The sequence below is a fragment of the Vigna unguiculata genome, chromosome 4 (genome assembly GCF_037176805.1).
Source record: "Vigna unguiculata cultivar grain cowpea cultivar isolate G323 ecotype 2 chromosome 4, ASM3717680v1, whole genome shotgun sequence".
Classification (NCBI taxonomy): domain Eukaryota; kingdom Viridiplantae; phylum Streptophyta; class Magnoliopsida; order Fabales; family Fabaceae; genus Vigna; species Vigna unguiculata.
This window is the reverse complement of record NC_140795.1, coordinates 42,328,032-42,355,353: the sequence shown is the minus strand read 5'-3', so window position 1 is coordinate 42,355,353 and position 27,322 is coordinate 42,328,032. Positions and strand designations below refer to the sequence as shown.

Sequence of the window (27,322 nt, the reverse complement as noted above, 5' to 3'; positions counted from 1 at the left end):
TTTCTATTTAAAAATTTTAACATCCATTTCATGTTGTATTTATTTTGTACGAGACCCTATTACACAATATGCCTACATTTTACTCTAATAACGACCCGTCCATAGGCATTTTAATATAATATACATTGTGTTTTTATCTAAAAATTTTAACATCAATTTCATGTTGTATTTATTTTGTACAGGACCATATTACATAATATGCATACATCTTACTTAAATAATGACCCAAACATATACATTTCATTTTAATATATATATATATATATATATATATATATATATATATATATATATATATGTTTTATCTACGAGTGTTTTGATTTAAAAATTTTAAAATCAATTTCATGTGGACAATACTTTTGTACGGGACCAAAATTCAAAATATACCTACATTTCATTTATTTAATAATTCAAAAAAAAGAAATATATTCAAAAACATCAAATAATTAACTCAGAGTCGATGTTTACATTGATAACAATATGTTGTATTTTTTTAATTTTAACCTTGAATTCATATTAAATTTTTAATAAAATTACATTTCACAATATATTTGCACTTCATTCATATTTACATTACATGCTACTTTTTATAACAATAAAATATAGTAATATAAATAAATAATTCATTCAAAAATAACAAAAACAATATTAATTTTTTTAATCTAAATTATTAATAAAATGACCCAGGCATATTGAAAAGACACCTGAATCTATTATTACTATACCTTGCCAACAAAATTACAATCTTCAGATTTATTTTTAAATGTAATTATTTTAATATCTAAAACATATTTACATGTTCATATAAATTATGCTAATAATAATAATAATTTAATTTAATTTTTCATTAATATAATGTATATAACATTTAAACAAAATGCTTACAACAACAATAACACAAAAACAAAAAAAAAATCCGTGCGTACGCACGGGTCTCATACTAGTTTAGATACTAAATTAAACATTCTTAAAATTTGAATTGGATAATTCTAAAAAGTTGAGGTACCACATCAATTATACTTAATTTAATAATATCAAACATTTATACCTTATTTCTTCTATATTTTCAAAATTATTTTACATATATATATATATATATATATATATATATATATTAAAATAATTATTGTATGTATGTTTTGTTTGGCATGTGATATGTTCTAAGAAGAAAATGTTGGGTTGTAACTCCACTATCGTCCACGGAATAATCAATGGACATGTCGTTCTTCGTCTTCAACAGGAAACTATAAACTATCTTGGTATACAAAAATATTATCTCTAACAAAATGCTTCTTTAATCTCAGATTGTCTTATTTGGAATTATATGTGTCATCTTTTCATTGTTTCAACCCAAATCTATTACTTTTAATATTAAGTCACTTTGCATAGCTCAAGTACAAACAGAAACGCCTTCCATTTACATTCATAATTAATATCAAATTGAATTTAGTTTAAGTTCTTTTATAATTTACGTGGATACAAGTGTAGTTGCTAATGTATTTTTAGTATCGTATATCCTTTCATCGGGTTTTTAAAGTCTGAGTTATTCTTGTATGGTACGGAACTTAAGATGTTATTCAACCAAATTACTATTAGTTATATATTTCTTTTTGCTAGCAATTTAAGTTTTCAACTTAGAATGTGACACAACTAATATACTTGTATGAAATACTTGATTTCACTGAATGACTAAAATAATTGAATTTTCATAATTATTAAAATATCCCTTTTAATAATAAAAATACAAAAATTTAACTTTACAATTTTGATAGATTTTTTAATTATATACTCATTTTCTCAAAATTCCTATGTACAAATTTCGTCGATATTATTTAAGCTTGATTTTTATAACATATGTCACTACCTTTCGTCACTTGACAATTATTATGTATATAATGCGTATACGTTTGTTTGAGAAATGACTATTTTCTAATAATTATCCACAATTTTGTTGTGTGTTACAATTACTCTTTCCACTACCTCTATTATTGGAAGACTCTAATAAAGGTATCCTCTTTAATTTCTACATTTCAAAAATAGCTATTCTGTTAACTTTACCAATTTTGTGAAGGGAATCTTGGCAAGAAGTCCCTCATCGATTTACACTTAAAAAGGTAAATATACTTTATAGAGTAACTCATTTTTGTGAAGCTTTTAACATGTTTTATATATATAAAAAAAGAAGAATATTTGAATGGAGAATATAAACAAAAAAAATTGTAAAAACTCTTTAGAATACACATGTATGATAAGAAAAAAGGGAAAATAAAATAATTTACAATGAAAAACATATGCTAAATTGGATCATTGTAAAAAAAGTAACTTTGTGTTTGGATGGAAAACTTTTAAAGAATAAATCATTTTATAAGTTGGTCAATCAAGAACTCACGAACGAAATGTATAGTTTTCAGTTTATTAAAATAATTATCTATGGGATACTAAATTTTCTTAGAATAACACATTTTTTCCAATAAAAAGCACTAAATTATTAAGTGTTTTGGTGAAAAAAAATTGAAATATATATTTAATGGAAAGATAGGATTTCGACAACCATCTTAGAGCAAGACAAATATATAGTTAGATCCAATTTAAAAGAAATGGACAACTAGCTAAAGAGGAAAAAAAATCTGTTTTTAACTAAAAAGTAATTTAATAATTTCTAAATTTAATTAAACATCATTATTAACCATTTAAAATATGAATAAAATATGAGTAAAAAATACAGAAATATCACTTCACATATATCAGACGTTGGCTTGAGTGATTGAGTTTATGTAAGAACAGTTTTTTTTTTTTTGTTAATTTTTTAAAAAATTACAAAAAATCACTACTCTAAAATAAAATAATTCAAACGTGCATGCGCAAATTGAAATTTCTTCCTGTTCCTGCATAGAAAAAGAAGCATACTTGCTATCAGTGTTTAAAGATACGACGTTTATAATCTGAACACATGTAAGGAATAATTTAGAGGGGAAAACAATGTACACTGATAAGAAATAATAATAAATATACCCAAAAATCATATTTTGAATCGCAAAATATAAGTATATTGAGTTTTTGATTCATTGAAGGCTCAAAATAAGGATGAACTTCAATTAATGGAGTCATGCCATTATTTTATTTTTTCATCCAAGTTATGAGCTGCGGTGCATTCTTGCACTCTTTTAGGCCATGATTCATGCCTCAGTTTGTGTTTATTGTCAACAACTAGTTGCTAGCGGATGGTGACCTGAATTTGGGGTGGTTAATATTACAATATTTTTTTGTAAAATTAATTGTTCAGGATATGTTTTTTTAAAAACAGTTTATAAATTATTTAAAATTTAGATAAGTTAGAGGCTAAGAAGTGCATAAGACAGAAGTTATAAGTTAAACTATTTAGCGTCAATTTTTACGTTGATGTTGAGTCTATTATAGATTAACTAGTAGAAGCAACATTTTTTTTTCATTAATTACTTTAGTACAACTTTAATGCTAATTAACGGTATAAACTTAACCGAGATGAGTATGAAAGTTAAAATTAAATTGAAAAGGTGAACACTAATTGTTTTTACCGGAAAAGTCGAGTACAAGATGTTTAGGTAATCACTCGACTGATATTGTGACTGGAATCTCGTTTCTTGTTGTCCAAGTGAGGAGGAGTTCCACCTGCAAAAGACTGTCTAATGCTTAAGTAAGGAAATTTTGTATGTTTGGTCAAAGAATAAGAGAGAATGTGAATGACTTTAAAGTCAAATGGAATACGCTTATTTATAGTGTCATCTCAACCTGAGACTTGCGTTGGTCGTGCTATACCTGTTTAACAATTGCCTTACCATGATATTTTTACTAGGACTTAATATCTCATTGGTCGTGCTATACCTGTTTACCAACTACCTTTCTGTGATATTTTTACTAGAACTTAATATCTCACTGAATCTGTGAAGCGGCTATGTTTGTGGTGACGAGATTAGTGAATGTATGAGTGTTGTGCCCAATAGAGGTGCGTTGGATGCATTGGGCCTTTTTGGGCGGAGTAGGTACACTAATATTAGTGACATAACGTAAAATTGCTTGAAACATGAATATTATTGTTAATTAGCATTGGCTTAGATCTTCACTAATTATAATTAGATGCAACAAATTTAAGTTAACATCGCCGCTTGTTCATGTATTACTTACACATTTCATATAACTTAGATATATAAATTAAACTTAAATATTATTTTGATCCCTATTTTCATGACGTTTGAATAGTGTTCAATGGTAAATTACATGTATTTAGTGATTGAATAGTGTTCAGTGGCCAATTAGATGTATTTTGGTGGCTAATCTATTTTGATTGTTTCCCCATTCTTTTCGGCTTCTCCAAATTTACTAATTTTCAATTTGCCCCCAAAATCTTATTTCGTGTGCACTTGCTCTAAATCTTTTCAGCTTCTTCAACACTAGCTTTGTAAATAGCTACCTTCTTCCACAACTCCAAATCTAACTTCAGTTTGCTCCCAAATTAAACCCTACCTTTGTCAACAACTCTACTTACTCTTTTTTCCACCACCTTCGTCAACAACTCGTCATACGTTAAATGTGTAATGCAAGACTCATGTGTATGTTTCATTGTTCTTTCGTTGCATGTCTTCTATGTAAGCTTGAGATGATTGATTATTGGGCTTGTGTTCATCTTGTTGAATGAAGTTGAGAAAGTAATTGTATGTAAAAGCATAAATTTGTATGGCTTAGACAAATTTTACTAAGATTTCACGGTAAAGATTTAATGTTTTTATCATAAACAAAAATGTCTTTAGAAGAATTGTTGGTGAGGTGAAAATTTTAAATTTTTAATTGTTTTTATTTTGAAGGGAAGAGAGTTTTATGCTGACAAGGAATGAATGAGAGCCAAATCAAGGTCCATCTAGTACTATAACGCTTAAGTTAGTAATAATATTGAAACCCTACTATATATAATACTAGAGCGACTATGAGTTAAAAGTAATTTGTGATGTTGGTTTCATTATATAGAATTTTTGAGCCCTTACTTTTACCATAAATTATATGAATTGAGCTATTATAATTAATCTTAAAGAGGATTTGATATGATTAACATTACATTGAAGACAATTTAGAAAATAGTCAAGTTGTTAATCTTTATTTTCATGATTACGACTAATTATTGATAACATCTATTTTTACCTCTTTTTGTGTATTTATTATCATGAATAAATAAATTCTTTCCTAACTTTTATCTTATTATATTCTCAAGTTTAATGTGTATTGTATTGTTTTATGTTTTAATTATTTTATATTTATTTTATCTCTAATCTCTATTTTGAGTGTATTAAATAAGTAAATAGGAAGCATTTGGGGTGGAGGAAAATAAGCAAGAACTCAAGGGAGCATGATTAGATAAGAAAAGATTAATTTTAAGGAAAAAGCCCGCAACAGGCCCCACTAGAATCGTCTCCATATCCAATTCGCAACCCATCTTTCTCTCCAACCCCAAAAGGGGGGAAACCACAATGAATGGAAGAGAAGACCCAAGGAGGAGTGGGAGAGCTTCCCAGCAGCCCTAGCAACCTCCAAGAGGCTCTCCAAGCACCCAAAAGTTTTTTTCTATCGTGCAAAATGAGGAATCCCCTTTACCCTCATGAGAAACATGTTTAAATACCCATTTTTGACACATCAGCATCGTTGCCGCCTAGTCACAGGTTCCACACCTCGACGCTATTAGTAAAAATGTGAAATAATAGCTTCTTTTGCAGATGGCGCCAGACCTTGTGTACTAGCACCCAACCCTGGCTTTTTGAACTCTTTAGACCCGACCTTATGTACTGGCGCTCGACCTTAGCCTCTTGTAGTCTTTGGAGCTCGACCTTGTGTACTGGCGCCCGACTCCATACTCTCAACAACACTAGTTACTTTATGACTTTGTGGCACTAGACACGATTCCAGTGGGGTCTGACATGGATATTTGCCTCAAAAGCAATTGTTTCTTGTCCAATCATGCTCCAATGAGTTATTACTTGTTTTCCTCCACCACAAATGCTTCTTATTGACTTATTTAACACACTCAAAATAGATATTAGAAGTAAAAACAAACATAAAATAACTAAAACACAAAACATTACAAAACACATTAAACGTGAGAATATAACAAGATAAAAGCTAGGAAATAGTTTATTTATTCATTACAATAAACACACAAAATCAATCATTTCTTGTCCAATCATGCTCCCTTGAGTTCTTACTTGTTTTCCTCCACCCCAAATGTTTCTTATTGACTTATTTAACACACTCAAAATAGATATTAGAAGTAAAAACAAACATAAAATAACTAAAACACCAAAACACACTAAACTTGAGAATATAACAAGATAAAAGCTAGGAAAGAGTTCATTTATTCATGGCAATAAACATACAAAAAGAGGTAAAAATGGACGTTATCAACTTCCTTGCACTTAAAACCTTGCTTGTCCTCAAGCAAAAGGTAATTTGGCTTAGAAAGCCATATACTCAACAAAGGTCAAACAACAATACTCTCATTTCAAAACTTTGCAATTCCTTAGCTATGGTTCTCATAATGCAAATATCACAAGAATGTAAACATATGCTTTATAAGAGACTAACAATTAGGGGTGGGCAAAAAATTTAATTTTCTTGATCCAATCCACTTTTGCTCCAATCCAATCCATTTATAATCCATTTTATTAAAAATCTAATCCATTAAAATACATTTAATGGATCTGGATTTCAATCTAATTTACATTTTATATATCTTATGGATTGGATATCCATTTTATAAATCAAGATTTTTAAATATGGATAATCCAAAAAATCCAATCCAAATTTTCAATTTAAACTTTTAGTTGAGTTAGACTAAAGGTTGAGATGGACTATGCTAAATTCAGACTTGGACGGGTCTTGCTCGACGACCTATACGGATCGGGCAGGCCCGACGACCATAAGAGGTTGGGCGGCCCTAAAGATATGAACGAGATAGGCGGGCTCGACAAACCGAACGAGTCGATCAGGCCCAATGACCTGATGAGCTAGGTAGGCCCGAAGATCCAAACGGGCCAAACGGGCCCGAAGACCCGAACGAGCTAGACAGGTTCGAAGATCCAAACGGTCCAAGCGGGCTCGATGACCCAAATGGGTCAAGCGGACCCGAAGAACCGAACGGGTCAGGCAGGCCCGAAGACCCGAACGGGTCAGGCGAACCCGATGACCCGAACGAGTCAGGCGGGCTCAAAGAATCGAATGGGTAAGGCGGGCCCGAAGACCCGAACGGGTCAAGCAGACCCGAAGACCCGAAAGGGTCACGCAGACCCGAAAACCCGAACGGACCAGGCAGAACCAATGACGAACAGGTCAGGCAGCCCAAAGACCCGAACGGGTCAAGCAGGCCCAAAAACTCGGACGGGCCCGACAACTCGAATGGGTCGGAAGACCCGGATGGGCCGGATGACCTGGACGGGCCCGAAGACCCAGACAAGCTAGACGACTCGGACGAGTTTGACGACCTACACGGGCCTTACGACCCGGATGGGCACGACGACACGAATGGGCCCTACGACCTAGACGGGCTCGACGTCCTGGACGGGCCCTACGACCCGGACGGGCCTGACGACCTAGACATGCCCGACGAACCAGATGGGCCCGACGACTCAGATGAGCCTAATGACCTTGACGTACCTGACGATCCAGACGGGCCCCACGATTCGAACGTGCCCAACTACCCGATTAGGCCCGACTATTTGGTCAGTTCGTCTGGGTCGTCTGGCCTGTCCGGGTCGTTGGGCCCATTTGGGTCGTCTAGCTCGTTTGCGTCGTTGAGCCTGTTCGTGTTTTCGGGCCCGTTCGGGTTGTCTGGCCCGTTCGGGTTGTCGAGCCCGTTCGGGTCGTCGGGTCGTCGGGTCCGTCTGGGTCGTTCAGGTCGTCGGGCCCGTCTGGGTTGTCTGAGTTGTCGGGTTCGTCCGGGTCATCGGTCCCATCCGAGTCATCCGGGCCTTAATGACACAAGTTTTAAGAAATTCAATTTAAATTTCTTTTATTAAATATGGATTTTGGATTTTGAACTTGATCCAAATATTTGGATTGGATTTAAATCTTGATCCAAATATTTGGATCTGGATTTAAAAAAAATCCAAACTACTTTTGCTAAAAAAATGGATTTGGGTCAAATATCTAATCCAATTATTTGGATCTAAAATGGATGTGGATTGGATCATTAAAAATCCAATCCATGCCCACCCTTACTAACAACCATGGAAAAATTATTTTCATTGATCAACCACAAGGTCCAATCCTCACTAGAAAAAGTGTTTCACTCAATCACACTAGTGTATAGGGATGTGTGTCATTCTCTCTTCTACCACTAATTGCACACAATTTGACTTTGTTTTTCATTTGAAGAGCTAAGAGTTATCAAAACATGCAAACATCAACAAGGACTTTATTTTGTGAATTATGACACGACTAGGAAGGGGAATGGTGTTTCTAGGTAGCATGAATGAGTAAAGAGAGCAATCACATCAACTTGACAATCTTAACATTCTACTCTCTTCTATTTGAAAACTAGAGCACAACCAAACACCACGTGCAACCACATTATTCCTTTTTTTCTTCTTTTTCTTTTTCTTTTTCTCTTTTTCTCTTTCTTTTTTCTTTTGTATAAACGTATTTACAAGAATGCACCACATCAACCGCAACCATATCTAATGTTCCTCATGCCGCCCCACTTGAATCACACTCATGACCATGAAAAGTTTGCTCTCTCCCCTTAAGGTGTGGTGGTTAAATGTTTTCAACAAGGCTCAAGGATTCAAAGATGAAGGAAAGTTTATTTTGATGGTCAAAGGTTTGCACCAAGGTTTTAGTCTTGAAAAACAAGGTTGGATTTTTGGTTCAAAATATGATGCTAGGAAGGAAATAAAAATGCCTTGTTTATATGTAAGCATACAAATGAAAAATAAATAGCTATGAAACTCAAGCAAAGATATTTGTAAGCCAAAAGAGATAACTCTCAATAGATAAAAACTCTTAGGCTCAAAGTCATGCAAAACTTACTCAAAGTCATAAAACCAATGCATTCATATATGTCAGACCAAGCAAGTCATACTTTTGATTATTAAAAGCAGAAAATGTAAAAAAGAAAGAAAGAAAACAAACACTTTTTGGACGGGTAAGCCCACTCCTCAAATCTCTCTACTCCTTGTGTCTTCATTCTCATCATCATCAATACCTATCACTCACAAGAACACAAAAGATACTTGAACAAACATGTTAACTCAATATTTTTATAGAAGTCAAGATTTGAGAATTGAAAATTGAAAAACATAAAAATAAGGAAGATAATTGAAAGGAAAAAACATAAAAAAACAAGAAAAGAAAGACCATATACACAAGCACACCAACCAAACAACAATTCTAATATGGAGAATGATTAAAACAGATTTTTCAAGAACCTTGGAAGAGGGATGACATTTTCTCTTTGGTTTCCATCTCTTTCTTATTATCTCACTAGTGCAGATTTGGGATTTTACCTCGCCTTATAGGTCTCGGTTCTGGCGGAACCGAAGCCTATAAGGAGGCGGTGGCAATTTTGAAATTAAAGGGAACTTATAGGCCTCGGTTCAGTCAAAAACCGGTGCCAAATGCCGCTTTAGGCCTCGGGTCTTAAGAAACCGGTGCCGAAGAGGGGTTATAGGCCTCGGTTAAGGAGGCCCGAAGCCAAAAGGTTGCCAGAAATTGACCTATAGGCTTCGGTTAGGGAGAAGCGGTGCCAAAGAGGGGTGATAGGCCTCGGGTGTTCGGTAACCGAGGCCATATCGTTTGATTAGGGCTCAAAAACAGAACCCCTTCTTCCTCGCGCGCGCAGCTGCCATTTCTCCTCTGCAAATTCCGGCGACAACGCGAGCCTCCTGCCACCACGCGAGCCTCCTGCCACCACCACGCGAGCCTCCACGCGAGCCTCCACCAGCCACCGCAGTCTCGTCGCGCCTCCAGCCACCACCACGCGAGCCTCCACCAGCCACCGCAGTCTCGTCGCGCCTCCAGCCACCACCACGCGAGACCACCACGCGAGCTCTTGCGCCGTCTCGTCTGGCGTCCGTCCACCACCACGCGAGAATTTGAGTTCAGTTTCTGCGGCGAGTGACGAACGCTTCTACAATGGCGACGCTCACGTTTTTCTCTTCCGCTAAAACCCTAACACTACCCTATCAACCCAAAACGGCAATCTCCAATTTGAGTTCCTCTTCTTCTTCATTTTTTTCGACTTCTGTTAAATTCTCCTTAACCTCTTCTGCTCCAATTCGAAGGCGCTTCAATGTCATTGCCATGGCTCCCCCTAAACCCGGTGGGAAGGCGAAGAAAGGTAAGCTTAATTTTTGTTTAACCTCTAGAATTTGGGATTTTATTTTTCGTACTCTGTATTTTGTGTTGGGTGGTGCAGTGGTTGGAGTTATAAAGCTGGCTCTTGAAGCTGGGAAGGCTACACCCGCTCCTCCCGTTGGCCCTGCTCTTGGATCCAAGGGTGTCAATATTATGGCTTTCTGCAAGGATTACAACGCTAGAACCGCTGATAAACCCGGTTATGTCATTCCTGTGGAAATCACAGTCTACGACGTTAGTTCTTAGTATGTTCACTACCACCCACTGCCTACAAACTGTTTGATATTATGTTGCCTTGGCTAGTATAATTCTTGTTAAAATAGTTGGTTGACTTAAATATCCATACGAATTATGAATCGAAATAGCATTCCAGCACAAAATTTGCTTTACTTGGGTGATTGAAATTCAGTTTTTGAGTGAATAGCCTCGTCTTGTTTTCCTCATAATAAATCTGAACAAACAAAATGCAAGAGATATGTTAGTGTTGCTGTTACTGATTTGATAGAGCATCAGACATTTCGTACTCTACTCAAAAGCTTGTTGTGTTTTTCAATGAATGCAATGTTCAAAGTTCCGAACCGTCTAACTTGAAATTGCTATTTAGGGGTGGAAAAGGGTTCAAAAAAAAAAAAACACCATATGGCCTCGGGTGCAACAAAAACCGAGGCCAAAAAGAGCCCATATGGCCTCGGGTGCAGCCGAAACCGAGGCCAAAAGGGTTATCAAATTTAAAAAAAAAAAAAAAAAAAGCCCATATGGCCTCGGGTGCAGTGAAAACCGAGGCAAAAGGCAGGGTCTATGGCCTCGGGTGCTTGGAAAACCGAGGCAGAAGCGTCCTCTATGGCTTCGGTTCTTAACCGAGGCCAAAAGCTATGACCTTTTGGCCTCGCCCCAATATGCTTCGGTTCCCGAACCGGTGCAGAATATTAAAAACAACCGCTGCCAAAGGCCCTTCCTGCACTGGTGTCTTTTCATTTTGTAAACCTTCGATTTTTTACGATGGAGAGCTAAACCTTTTTATTGAGATTAGATACAATGAACTAAATTCTTGTGTGATTTGTGTTGTAAATATAATGTTATGTTACAAATTCTCCATAAATCTAAAGTGGAGTATATTTTTTATTTAATAATAATATCTTACTTTGTTTTCTACAAATCTTTCTTTCTGGTACTTATTCTATCTTTTCTTGTTCTCCATTGTCTAATTACCAAATCTCAGTCATATCACCTGAACGGGAAAAAGAAAATCAACTTCAATTTATTTATTTGTACCGTGATCAACATTTGAAGGGTTTTATATAGTCATCAATAGTATTTGCGACTAAGAACCTTAATTTTGAACCACCACAAATGACAACATTTTCTTAGCATTTTTTTTAATGCCTCCGTTAACACTATAATCTCATCATAGAAAACTCAACTACTTTTTTAATTTCTATTCATCACATCAACTATCTTACTATAATTTATATTCACTGATATTGGAAATCAATGTTACTATTGGCAGACAACTTTTTTTTTTTCCATGCAAACTTACTTATACATCCCAAAATCAAATAAAACGTGTTTTCCTTTTACGAGTTAATTAAATTATTCATCATACTAAGAACTAGTTTAAGCGTGAAAGGATATTATAAACTATTATCCATCATACTAGGGCTTGCTTTTCTGAATTCTCTTAAAGTATTTTATTTTATTTTTTCATAAAAGCAACATCGTAATAATGCATGATAGTACATACCAACTTGTCTTTTTCATATAGAAAATGCAGGTAAAATACCCACCGTCGTTATAATGTATATAATATATAAGATAGACAATAGTACATTATCTAATCTATTTTAATATTTGAGGGATTAAAGTAGTATAATATTTAATGTAAATATGACAAAAACATTGATGGACCAGCACTGAAAAATTGGCAACACATTGTGACAGGGGAATGACTCTGGATCATAAATTGAGCATGCACTGACTCCAGAGTCTTTACCATTGACCACAACTTGTTCATCTAGAAAGGGTCCATGTAGAAGAAAAAATAAATAAAAATCTAGGACCTGTGTATCTGTCACATAACAAGGACAATTCTGGTTTTCTAAAGGAAAATTAGAGACAGAAGTACTTGTTTTTGAAAACCCTTTTGGTGATATATATTACAAGCCATCATCATTATTTAAAAAAAAAAAAAAACTTCAAAACAATTTTATTGCTTTCCTTATATTGAAATGAACTTTGGCCAGATTCAAATTGTTTTTCTTTTCTTCTTTTATTTTCTAGAATATCGAAAAGTTTTTCTAAAAAGAAGATTAAAAAAGACAAAGAAAAAGTAATGGTAAATTGTAAATCAGAAATTAATTTGTTTTTTTAAATATTTTGATATGATTTTTAAGAATAAGTTAGACAATCATGAATTGATTTATTCTCCCTAATTTCATATTATAGGATAATTATGATTATATTTTAATATGATTTTCTAAAAATAAACTAAACAATCATAGATTGATTTATTTTTTCTAATTTTAGATTATAAGATATTTTATAATTATGAGTAATAACTATTATAAATATTTTTAACATTATTTATAGTGGGAATAACAATAGTGGAAGATACCAATTGACATAAATAATTTAAATGATTTGTTAATAGGAATTTTAGAAAAAATATGTTCTTAAGTTTAAGTACACATACTTAAACAATAACCTTTTTTTTATCTTTTTTCTGCAGTGAAATATAACTAGTAGAGATATAAAGTTTCCATATTTTTAAATCAGTTTAAACTTGTTATTTTAAGTAGAAATAAAATATAAAACAAAGGTGAAAGCAAGATATAAAGCTGATTGGCACTTTTTGTTTTGAAAATAAAGAACAATTAACTTTTTTTCTTAATTTAATACAGCGCAACGTTCACACTGAAAAAAGTGAACTAAGAATCAAAAATATACAGTACCAGAATCAGGGGCAACCATTAAAGAATGCACACTAGCATATTGTTCCAGAACATGGTGCCTAAATATGCAGAAAAAAAAAACAAAAGATGAAAGAGTCAATAATACAGTGAGCAGTGACAGGAACATGTGGTCGTTCTAGTTGTTAGGCAATGTCTGCTTATTTTCTGTCCATTTCTCATCATGTAAGTTAAAACTATGGCTGCGGATCTCATGTAATTAATATGAAAGTTCCATGTGTTGCCTCACTTTTAAGGTTGTTGTTTCACGACTCAAGTTGTTACACAAATATCAAAGAAAAAGAAAAAATAAGTTAAAATTTAACATAAAAGAAATGTCCAAGAGCTTGAATATCTCGGTAGAACTATTAGTTTATCCACATTTTATAAAATTCCTCTCATCCAACTTCTAAAAAAGTCAACTATTAAAGTAAATTTTAAATTTAACTTAAATTTATAAAATTAATTTATAAGATAAAGATTGTATTTCTTTATAGATTATAAATTTATTGTTTTTATGATAATTAGATAATCTGATAATGAAATAATAATAATAATAATAATAATAATTAAATTTAACGGACAATACATTTTCTTAAAATAAATCTATGATAATTCATTTAATTTTAAATTTAATTCACCTCAACTTAAATAGAAATGTCACGACCACCAATGATTCCTGTGAAGTCTCTGTATTGTTGGTTAATGCTAATAAATTTTAGGTTTTATTTAATATTTCATGTGGTATTGGGGTTGTTATGCTCCAAGAAATTATCAGTGCAACCTTTTGAGCTGGACATTTAGTTTGGTGGTATTGGATGTGTCCAAAACTCTTCTAGAACGAACTCATTATAATAATATTTTACGTAAACATTACATTTAGATTGTTTTTCATGAACGCATACTGATTTAAGTAATCATATACAACATTTATTAAAATATATTTTAAAATAAAACATATCAAACTAGTTATTATGAAAAAAAAATTATAATTTATAAGGGGTTTAATATTTTACGTAAATTTTATTTTAGTTAGTATATTTTGTGTATATGAATTGGTCACGTTTAAGTTTGAAATTGTGATTTATCTAGAAGCTCAATCATGCATAAATATATGGTTACAGTTATTGATACCAAGTTGTTTCAGAATATACCGCCGACATATAAACCAAAAGGCATTTAATTACGCTACTTCTTCCCACCATGGCCATAAATTGGGCAAGAAACTCTTTCTTTCAAAAACACGAAGTCCAAATAATTCCTTTGAATTAGGGAGAAACAGTGAAAATAATAATAATAATAATGAGAAGCAAAGATTACTTTTTCTTTAAACTTCATGAGATCAACACCGTGGACTCCTTAGTTAGTAGTTCTATAATTCAAGACACTTACGCAGCTACAAATTCAGGAAAATACTTCCTTCTACACACTTCTTTGAGATCACCATAGAAAAAGAGAAATACAAAATTTTCTTGAATCTTCACGAAACCATGTTAAAGATGAAAATCAAGGACCTGTTTCCAATAATTTTTTCCAAGGTTTCTAGAAGATAAAGATAAGAAATAAAAAGTAAATTTAAATTATTTTTGTAAGATAAAAGTAGGTTATATATAAATAAAATTATATTTATAGAAAAATATTTTATATTAAGTTCTAACTTATTTATTTTTGGAGTTAAAGTAGTAGTATTTACTAAAATCAGTTTTCTAAATATTGTCAATCATAGACAAACTAGGTAGACATTAGAGAGATAAAGACGGTGGATTGGATCTTTCTTGTTAACAATTTAAAAAAATAAAGTTTTCTAGACAAGTAAACAATTTATAAACTTTATTTTAATGTTATGATAAAATAAAAAATAACATTGAATCAACGTGGACTTTATTATCAACGTGAATCTCCACTGTAAAATTTAGGAAGTTGTAGATCTGAACAACAATTGCATTTTAGAGGACTTTTCCAACATCGCATCAACATTGTCCATCAACCCCATCTCATCTCATCTCATCTCATCATCACCCACCACTTGTCATTTTACTTTTACATTATGTTTGTCTCGTCGTCCACTCGAAGGCTTTTTCTTTTTTTTTTCTTTTTGTATTTTGAGGATCTCTTTGAAGTTAAAACGGTAAAAATAGGTTAGATGATTTTTTTTTTTTAACAGGATAAGTCGTTAGTATAGCGGACAATATTATAGGTGGAATTGTTCTTTATCGCTGCCGTTTTTTTTTTTAAAAATACAGTCGTCTTGACGAAAAAAGTGAAGTTATCATAAGTCTTGACGACTTCACTTTTCAGATTTCTTTTGTGTTAAAAAGTTGTAGTTTTTACATGTAATTTTGAAACTTAAAGACAAATAAAAAGTAATTCCAATTTAACTTATTGTTCCTTCTTTCCTAATAACTAACAGATAGTTTGGAATGTAAAAAGATAACTTTTGTAAGTTTGTAAGTTTGTGTATAATACGTCATTACATTAATTTATTTAGTTTGCTATGAATGAGGAATTGGTTTTCTCAATTCTAGCTGACAAAACTAGTACTATAATTTATTTATTCTCGATGTTTTTATTTTTGACAAAATAATAAAGGGTACTTTTTGAGAATGCAGATAAATATGCAACCTCTGATACTTTGTTTTTAACAACATTTTTAATTATAAAATGAAGTCTCATGTTGACTTCAATGATAAAGCACATGAGCTTAATTTCATAAAAAGGAATACGAATTTTTGAAAAACTGCAACACATAAATAAAAAACTGGTATCTATCAAGACAATTTATCTTTTTGAAAAAAATATAAAAAGAAACCAGTAGGACAGAGGACGACTTCTCCTATAATGCCGTCCTCTGTCCTGACGACTTATCCCTATTTTACAAAAAATTCAACGAATCCATTTTTACAATTTTCATTTTAAAGGAATCTCGAAATACAAAAAAGCCCCTTATGGAAGACTAAGTCTCTTGGATTGATTCTCTTGAATGTGAATGTGAATGTGTTCACATATACATTTTTGTGTAGTTGCGTCCCTATACAATAAATAAAATGTTAACCTCTATTATGTTATTTGCTACCTTATATCCTAAATAAATTTATTTCGGATTATTTCCTCTTTAATTCACCAATTCTTCTCTCCAACTACTGTAAATAGAAATGGGGCTAGAAATCTCCTTGTTGTAGTCGTCTTTTTATATTAAATTCCTTTGTTACTTTTCCATTTAAGAGTATAGAAATTGTGTTAGATAAAGAGATTCCTAAAACCAATCTTTATTTTTTTAATAGAAATCTAACATGTTATACATATAATCAAGAACACCAATTTATAAAACTTGTAGGATTTTCATAATCTACTTGAGAGACCAAACATTTGTTGCAAGTGGTATCATTTGATAAGGGGTGGAGGCCATCCATGACACAATCAAATTATGGCAGTTGAATTGTTACACTCTTAAGTATAAAGAGTTACACATTAAATATTAGTTATAGTTTTTGTATAGTGGTAAGCGTTTGATCTAACAATTGATATCAAAACCTAGTTATAAGTTTGATTTCCAATGACATAATTGTTAAGGGGAAAATTGTTGTTGATGACATAATTTATCTTGTGATGAAAGCTAGGTGGGCCAATCACAAGGGAATCATGACATTAGAATTGCTACATTCTTAAGTATATATAGCAACACCCGAACTATTAATTATAACTTTTGGTCTAGTAGTAAACGATCAATCCAAAATCATCATTTCCTTAAAAATTTAGCCATGTCCACACTCATTATCTACTAAGATGTTGTGTTACATATTCCTTTCCCCCATAAATAATTTGAACATGATCAACTACTTAGTAGTAAAACCATCTTTGATCTTTATGGAATAACTTTTTCTATCATCTTATAAACACCATCCTATCAGAGAAATTGGTATGTTTTTATTGAAACCCTTGAATTGTCTACTTTTAGCTCTAAGGTTTTGAAAGAAGGTTTACTTTCTATAGTAAACTTTTTTTTTTATGTCATAAAATTCATCATCTCTCCTTGCACAATTTTCTAAAATTGTTTCAGAAATTGATTATTCCATACAATAGCTTTTACTTTATTAAAAAATTAAGTATGAGTCGAAAGTCTTACATTAAACAAAATTAAGATAAAATATATATAAATTGAAAGACTTTCTTATAGATGTTTAAAAAAATTCTCATTCAAGAGAGAGATGTACAAATGAAAAGAAACTTACATTAAAAGAGAGATAAGCAAAAATTCAAACATGAATTACTTCCTCTTTTGTTTCATTTGATATCTACTCCAAGCTCTTTATACTTCATCTACAACTAAGAATTTAGTAAAAGAACCACTACAAGAATGTTATTGTTTAGCTTCCAAAAATGGCGTCGGTCGTTGTGAGGACGCAAAAGGCGTCGGCTAAACCAACGCACAACCCACTCTATGGATATTAATTAAAGGAAAATAAGCCAACGTGATGAATCAATGGGTGGCGTCATATGATCGACTCATAATGACTCAGTTGGTAGCGTTAGATGACCGACACATGCTTCACTTAATTAAAAGAAAAAATATTAGGTTAAGTTTCGTAGTAAATTTCACGTTTCCCCCTCTCCCAATTTCAGTATTGCCTCCCATTTTGTTTGAGTTTCACCTTGTGCACCTCCCATTTTGTTTCTACCAAGTAAGTTTCACATTGCGTCCCTTTCTACCAAGTGCTAGAGTGAGCCTCATTTGTGAATGTTTACCCCAATTTAGGTTTACCCCATTTCATTTCCCCCTTTCTACCATAAGCGCGAGAGAAGAGTTTTTCTCTATGACGAGCTTCCTTGAGCAAGTGAGCCTTATGGCAATGAGCAAGTGAGCAAGGAATCGCACAAGCTTCCCCCTTTCTCTACGACGAGCTTCAATTGCACAAGTGAGCCACATTTTCGCTCCCTTTCTCTTCGATTGCAAATAGCCCCTGTGAACAATGCTTACGAGGTGATTGTAAGGCGATTGAGAGGCTTGCGAAGTGAAGGGGTTCGCGATTTCGTTCACACTAAGAGGGTTTGTGAAGAGAGAAGTGATTAAATCTCCTACATTGTGTATTAAACGTGATAAATGCATTACTAACATAGTAATCTTTTGGCGATATTGGTTTCTGAATTTGGTGTTCGTCATTAAGGGTTTTAAGTGGAGGGAAAGAACTTTTGGGGAGCTAAAAGATTGAACCTTAGGTGCATAAGTGAGCTAGGTTTAATGATTACCTTTTAAATGTATATTATTTGACTTTTGATGTCGTTTATCACTTTGAATTAGGTGGTCTTGTGATTGGAATCATTGAGTGTTGGGGTTGAAGCAGAGACTTTGGAGTAGAGTTTAAATTTGTGTTGGCAGTTACACAAGCAAGGTTAGTTAATAATTCACTTGTACTTATTCATGAATGGTTGCTTTGGACTGAGGATGAAATTATTGATTCTGTAATGTTTTTCAATATTAGTTATATTTATGTGTAACATAACTGATTATATTGTTTTTTTAATGAAATAAAAATGGTGTAAGATAATGTCATTGATTAATCCAAGTTTCATGTTTTAGCCTGCTATAGTAAGACTTGCTCTTGATGATGTGATAACTACTTCATCTCTTGAGACTTATTTTCCACTTATATTTTTCTTGACCTTTGTTTTCATTTCTCGTATGTTAGATCATAGTCACATGCGTGTTGTGTAATCCAAAGTGGTGTCAAAGTCTCCTTATGATTCTTCTATCTACATTTTCTGAAATGTAATTGAGTAAAATGGAGCTTAGAGTTCCATGAAATAGTGTGCACCACAATTTTCGATACAAGTAAGGGCACTAGGTTTTATAGGCTTAGTATAAGCTAAGTAGTAAACTTTAGAATGTAATGCCAATGTGACTGTAATGTGGCTGTAATGACAATGCCAATAGACTTGTCTTATTTTGATCATAGACTTATGGATTTTGTATAACTCTTGTATTTTGATCTCATTCAAGTCACAATGCTCTTAATTTTGTTTGCAATTTCTTGGATGTGCTTGGATGCAGGCTCTAAGATGCTTGAAATGATAATGGATTCTTGGGTTGTTATCTGAACGTAGGTTCTTAAACTGGATGCAGTCTCTGGAATTTGCCTAGAAATAGATATTTCATTCCCAAATTCACAAACATTTGCGTCGGTCAAGCCCTCACTTTGCCGATGCAAATAATTTGAATAGTTTGCGTCTGCTGAGCCCATGCTACACCCACTCAAAGCTATTGTAAACATTTTTTTTTCATCTTGAGTGGACTTAGCCAACGCATGAAAAAATGATTATTATATTTTGATGTATTTTCGTCAATTAAGCCGACATGAATTGAGCCTTAAATATTCGTCCGCTCTTCACCGATGCAAACAATCTTTGAATCCAAGAAATTGGCATGGTGCACCATAGCGTCACTGGGCCGCTGCAATCTTCCTCCCAGTGTCGATTTTGGCTTCGTAGCATCCTATTTGGACCGACGCCAATAGATTCTTGTAGTTAGGGGTGGGCATGGATTGGATATTTAATGATCCAATCCACATCTATTTTATATCCAAATAATTGGATTAGATTTTTGACCCAAATCCATTTTTTTAGCAAAAGAAGTTTGGATTTTTTTAGAATCTAGATCCAAATATTTGGATCAAGATTTAAATCAAATCCAAATATTTGGATCAAGTTTAAAATCCAGAATCCATTTTTAATAAAAGAAATTTAAATTGAATTTCTTAAAACTTGTGTCATTAAGGCTCGAATGACTCGGATGGGATCGACGACCCAGACGAACCCGACAACCCGGACGATCCAGACGGGCCCGACGACCCGAAAGACCCAGACGGGCCCGATGACCCGAACGGGCCGGACAACCCGAACGGGCCCGAAAACACATATAGGCTCGACGACGCGAACGGGCTGGACGACCCGAATGGGCCCAACGACCCAGACGGGCCAGACGACCCGGACGGACAGGTCCAAATAGTCGGGCCCAATCGGGTAGTCGGGCACGTTCGAATCGTGGGGCCCGTCTGGGTTGTTAGGTACGTCAAGGTCATCAGGCCCGTCTGAGTCGTCGGGCCCTCCGGGACGTCGAGCCCGTCTAGGTCGTAGGGCCTGTCCGGGTCGTAGGGCTCGTTCGTGTCATAATGCCATTCGGGTCGTAAGGCCCGTGTAGGTCGTCAGGCTCGTCCGGGTCGCCAGGCCCGTTAGGCTCGTCCAAGTCATCAGGTCTGTCCGGATCGTCGAGCCCATTCGGGTCGTCCGAACCGTTCGTGTCGTCGTGCCCATCCGGGTCGTAAGGCCCGTGTAGGTCGTCAGACCCATCCGGGTCGTCGGGCCCGTCTGGGTCGTTAGGCCCATTTGGGTCGCCAGGTCGTCCGGCCCATCCGGGTCTTCGGGCCCGTTTGGGTTGTCAGGCCTGTTCAGGTTTTTGGGCCTGCCTGACTCGTTCGGGTCTTTGGGCTGCCTGACCTGTTTTCGTCATTGGTTCTGCTTGGTCCGTTCGGGTTTTCGGGTCCGCGTGACTCATCAGGTCATTGGGCCTGATCGACTCGTTTAGTTTGTCGGGCCCGCCTATCTTGTTCATATCTTTAGGCCCGCCCAACCTCTTATGGTTGTCGGGCCTGTCCGATCCGTATAGGTCGTCGAACAAGGTCCATCCAAGTCTGAATATAGCATAGTTCATCTCAACTTTTAGTTTAACCCAACTAAAAATTTAAATTGAAAATTTGGATTGGATTTTTTGGATTATCCATATTTAAAAATCTTGATTTATAAAATGGATATCCAATCCATAAGATATATAAAATGTAAATTAGATTGGAATCCATATCCATTAAATGGATTTTAAATGGATTAGATTTTTAATAAAATGGATTATAAATGGAGTGAATTGGAACAAAAGTGGATTGGATCAAGAAAATTAAATTTTTTGCCCACCCCTACTTGTAGTGAACTTAGTACTACAGTCTCCTTATTGCATTCACTTTATTATTTATTTAAATATTTTATTCTTCTTCTAATAATCTAGTACCCTAAAATGCTTAATATTGAATGTTCTTCGTTAAGATTCGACAATAGTAAAATATACTTATGTTAAGTATATATTTTGCATATTCCCTCCAAACTTTAAGTCACATTCTTCAATTCTACATGAAAGAAATTAATACAATTATGTTGTTTTCATTCCTCTCACAATTAATCGTTCTATTTTCACTGTTATGAGCAACGAAAAATCTATACATTGCTCACTTTCAATTTGGAAAACATGAAATGTAAGAGAAGAAAGTAAAATTGATTAATCCATCAATAATATGATGACAAAAATAAAGGAAAAGAAATTAGTACAATATACATTTGCTTTAGTCCACATTTTGATCTTTGAAGTTTGGTGAAGACTTATGAAATTTTAAGAATCATATCATTATGATATAAAATAGTTGCGATATTACATTATAGATTATTAGTGTAGAGAATTTTTAGGGATTATGAAAATATAAGAGATATTAGATATATGATAGATATGAGAGATATTTTATAGATAAACTTCTTATTTTATTTTATTAATATAAAATATGAAATATTTATAATATCTCAAACTTGATTTTCTAATTCTAAAATAAAAAAATTGTTAAAATTGAAAGATATTTAAAAAAAAATATTTTCTAAAAACTAATTTAAATTAAAAAAATATTAAGTAAATATTTTAAATGATGAGTCATGATGCTAATGAAGCAATTTGTCTTATCATATTTATCACCGCATTAGTTAAATTAAGTTAAGGACGTGCTATTCACCCTTTGTTGCATTTTATGAAATGATCAATTGATAATCACACGTGAATAAATTTACCATAGTCGTCAAATAATTTTATATAACTTTTTTTCTGAAAATGAAATAACAAAGTTATGGATTCGTAAATTTTCTTATTCCAAATAAAAATTTAAATGGTATAAATGCAAATTGAAGCGAATAGATACTCCATACAAAACACAATATTAAAAACCACTTCAAATTATGAGAGGGCAAATCACAATCTTCTATGCAGTATACATCAACATAACTGTATAAGCATATAATAAGCATTCAGTTCTCCTGCGAAAGTTTCTAGTTTAATTTTGAAGGCATTGTTATTTGTTATGAACGTGAGATGCACAATTATTCAAAATCTGAGTATAATGCTGACTTTTTTTGTAAGGGAAACTCTTCTTTTTACGAATTCGTGCAAACACGAAACATAAACAAAAGGTTCATATGTGATTTTTAATAAAACAAAAACTTTATTTATAACTTTTCATTTAATTTTTGTTGAGTAAAATAATGCACGGGTGTTGCGTATGATTCGTACCTATAGAGTTATGTAAAAAAAATACATTTTAAAATAAGTATTTATTTATTCATGAAAATAAACAATCAATTTAGTTTTTAAAATGGCAATATAACGTTGAAATAAATAAAATAATAAAATGTTCCTCTAATTTTTCATCTTTAACCAGTCAATAAAATTACGTAAACATCTAAAATATCCCAAAACAAATAAAAGTAGAGAATGATATTGAAAATTAAAATTTATAATAACTTTAGTGTTTGAAATTATAATAATAAGATAATTTAGACCTAATTATAAAATACGTTACTAATTTCTTCTCTTAAATATGTGTATTTATAATACTAAGATAACTTTGACATGATTATAAAAATGATTCAAGTATATTTTGTTCTACTACACTAAGTCTCTTAGTTTGATTTTTTGTTACGGTTTTGGTTTTTTAAAAGAGAAAATATGTATAGTTTATTTTTTTCTCAACTCTGAAGTAATATAAAAACTTTTGACATACCAAAATAAATAACTCCTCCACTTCAGAGTTAATTAAGGAATAAGATGGTCCTAAAGTCATCCTTCTTGTTTCCAAGTTCATTAATTTGATTTAAATTTGTTTACTTTAAAAACTTGATGTCTTGATTACTATATATATATATATATATATATATATATATATATATATATATATATATATATATATATATAAAAGTTTCAACTTGTGTGTAATTACAATTTTAAAGATAAATTATTAATAATTTCAAGAATTAATTGGTTTGTCAATATATATAATTTAAGGATTATTTATCATTTTATTAATTTATGGACAGGTGCTATATATTTTAGGGACTAAATTAGCTCTTCATTAGTTAAAACAATATAAAGAGAAATTAAAAAGAAAAACACAATATTATGAGAAATTTAATTTTAAGAAGTCCCAGCAGACATATAATCCAAGACACTTGGGTACCAAGTTTCTTCCTATAAATAGAGCAATAAAGTTTCACCTTCACTCACACACAACAATCCTCCTTTGAATCATAAGAGAAACAAAGACATTCTCTTGAATCGCCATGACCATGAAGAAGGACTCCATTGTTCTGTACTCAGCTTTGGGAAGAGGACACCTAGTTTCAATGGTGGAACTAGGCAAATTCATATTATCCCACCACCCTTCTCTCTCCATCAACATCCTCTTCCTCACTCCACCCCCTAACCAAGACACCCCCACCTCCCCCACCGCCTTCACCTGCGCCGCCACCGCTAAATACATTGCCGCCGTCACAGCCGCCACCCCCTCCATCACCTTCCACCGGATCCCCCAGATCTCTCTCCCCACCGTCCTCCATCCCCAGGCCCTTAACTTCGAGCTCTGCCGCGCCACCACCCACCACTTCCGCCGCATCCTCAACTTAATCTCCCACTTCTCGAACCTCAAAGCCGTCGTCCTAGACTTCATGAACCACACCGCCGCACGTGTCACCGACGCGCTGCAAATCCCCACGTACTTCTACTACACTTCCGGTGCCTCCACCCTCGCCATTCTCTTTCAGCAAATCATCATTCATGAAAGCACTACAAAGTCCATGAAGGACCTCAACATGCACATCACCATCCCCGGGGTTCCCACGATCCACACCGATGACCTCCCTGATACGGGAAAGGATCGTCAGAGCGAAAGTTGCCAGATTTTTATCGACATAGGGAAATGCATGAGGGACAGTTGCGGGGTTATAGTAAACAGTTGTGATGCCATCGAAGGGAGGGTCATGGAAGCGTTCAACCAAGGGTTGATGGAAGGAACCACGCCACCCGTGTTCTGCGTCGGGCCTGTGATTTCTTCCGAACCTTGTAAAGGGGACGATAATGGGTGTCTGAGTTGGCTCGATTCGCAACCGAGTCAGAGTGTGGTGTTTTTGAGCTTTGGAAGCATGGGAAGGTTTTCCAGGAAGCAGCTGAGAGAGATCGCTATTGGGTTGGAGAATAGTGAGCAAAGGTTTTTGTGGGTTGTGAGGAGCGAGTTCGAAGAGGGTGACTCGGGGGAGCCACCGAGTTTGGACGAGTTGCTGCCAGAGGGGTTTCTGGAGAGGACAAAAGAGAAGGGGATGGTGGTGAGAGACTGGGCCCCACAGGCTGCGATTCTGAGTCACGAGTCGGTGGGTGGGTTCGTGACTCACTGCGGGTGGAACTCGGTGTTGGAGGGTGTGTGGGAAGGGGTGCCCATGGTGGCGTGGCCTCTGTATGCAGAGCAGAAGCTGAACAAGGTGATTTTGGTGGAGGAAATGAAGGTGGGTTTGGGGGTGAAGAGGAACAAAGAAGGGTTAGTGAGTTCTACCGAGTTGGGAGAGCGAGTGAAGGAGCTGATGGACTCGGACAGAGGGAAAGAGATTAGACAGAGAATTTTTAAAATGAAAATCAGTGCCAAAGAAGCAACGAGTGAAGGTGGATCTTCTGTGGTTGCTTTGAACGAGTTAGTGCAAAAATGGAAAGCACACTAACTCAGGTAATGCTTGTGCAATTATTCTGCCAAGCATAATTTATTCAGACTTATTGTGTGATAATAATAATTAAATCATTACTAGAAAAGTGTGAGATTCAGAAAAATAATGATGATAAGTTATCTTGTAAATTCTCAATGTTTATTACTTTAAGAGTTATGATAGATTAACAAACTTTTTAACAAACTTTTTGACAAAGTTTCCTATTCAAGTAAAAAAACATTATTTTATTATTTTATTTTAATTAAAAAATAAAAATTTAATCTGTTTTAATTCTATTTTTAGAAACTTTGTTAAATTTGTCAAAAGTTTCTTTGTCAAGAGGTAATTTTCCTTACTTTAAAATGATGTTTCAAGTTTAGATTGTCTTGAGAAGTGAATTCCATGGAGAATATATTTTACCATATATTTTTAAATGCAAAGTAAGTATAATTAAATTAATCGCCAACATGCAAACAATTCCAACAAGATTTTCTATATTTGCATTACAATATTTATACTTTCTTTTCTTTAATTTGGAACGTTGTACTATTAAACTATATTTTTGTTTAATGATTACATTTAAATCAATTAAGAAAGTAACGAAATAATTGCGTGAAAACTTTGGTTTAAAAACCACCTTCTTATTTAGTTTAATATATTAGTTTAAGGGTATGACCAACCTTAACCATTCGTTAAAATGCGTATTTTAATCTTGAAAATTTGATGCTAACTTAACTTTGAATGTATACTTGTGAAATTTTAGGAATCATATTACATTATAAAATATTATGGACCATATAATTATAGTATAAAATATTATAAAATATTGAGTGCCAAAAATTTTTAAGAATTGTAAAAATATGAGAGATATGATATATATATATATATATATATATATATATATATATATATATATATATATATATATATATATATATATATATATATATATATATATATATATATATATATATAGATATATATATAAAACATATATTATCGGAGGAACGTGTTATTTTATTTTAGTTTATTCATAATACTGTCTCTCTATATATAACAAAATGTAACAGAATATAAAATAAGTAATTGGTCTGGACGAAATTGAAGTTGAAGTTGACTAACACAATGTTATCTCCAATTCATTAGAAAGTGTTATAAAAAATGTGAGTGAGTTAAAAGATTCCCCTTATTTATCATCAGTTAAATAAATCAAGTTAAGGGTGCACTATTTACCCTTAGTCGTATTTTACAAAATGGTCAATTAACAATCACACATGAATGAATCGAAAATAATCGTCAAATGACTTTATGATTTTTTTTTTCTGAAAATAAAGTCACAAAATTATTGATTGAAAAATTTTCCCTTTCCAAACGTGAATTTATGCTGAATGCGAATTTAAATGAATGCGGACTTAAGCGAATGTCTCTTGTAGTTTGTAAGTTACTTAAAATCGACATCTTTATCCATATAACATAGTTTTCAAGGTAGTTAAAATCAAAATTATACTTAGAATTGTGAAGGATTTATATACAAAGATAGTATTATATCACAAAACACCCGCATATGAAAATAAAATTAATCCCTTGTTAATATTTAACTAAATTTAAGTGTACAAAATTCATCACTTTCTCATTACTTTATTAGACTGCATTCATATAATATAAATTATTTAAATTAAAATAAAAACTAAAATGATCTACCTTCAATATAACCAAAAAGAGAAAAAGAAATTATGTTAGAGTTTGTATTTTTTTACTATGTGAGTGCAATAACAAATGTTTTGTTAATCCAATTTGAACAATTAAAAATAAAATGGGAGTGACAAATTTATGAATCAAACAATTACTAATTTTTAGTTAAAGTAGAAATTAATCCAATTTAAAATTTTAAAATTTAAATAATAAAGTCCGAAAGATATGAAAATAATTGAAATAAAAATATAAAGACAAAATAAATGTTTTGTGTGTATCCAAATTCTGTGGTTGATGTTTTTTTTAACTACATTAATTTTTAGATAAATTTAAGTTTAATTTATGTTAAATTTATTTATTTTTTAAGAAATAGAGACGGTGCAATAAAAGATTTAAAGAAAATATAATTTATTTGATTTTACGATTGTATACGATGATCTTTCTAGTTTGTAATTATAGCCGAAATCTAATTCATAAATATTATGTAAAATTGTAAA

The 27,322-nt window shown here is 33.0% G+C and overlaps 2 pseudogenes across 1 annotated transcript; both read left to right on the top strand.

Moving 5' to 3' along the window:
* The first annotated feature begins 10,094 nt into the window (after positions 1-10,094).
* Positions 10,095-10,617, top strand: LOC146887232 (large ribosomal subunit protein uL11c pseudogene; annotated as a pseudogene). The gene is made up of 2 exons (XR_014994239.1): positions 10,095-10,354; positions 10,433-10,617. The product of XR_014994239.1 is annotated as a large ribosomal subunit protein uL11c pseudogene (transcript).
* A 13,033-nt stretch (positions 10,618-23,650) lies between these two features.
* Positions 23,651-25,282, top strand: LOC114182266 (UDP-glycosyltransferase 1 pseudogene; annotated as a pseudogene).
* Positions 25,283-27,322: the final 2,040 nt, after the last annotated feature.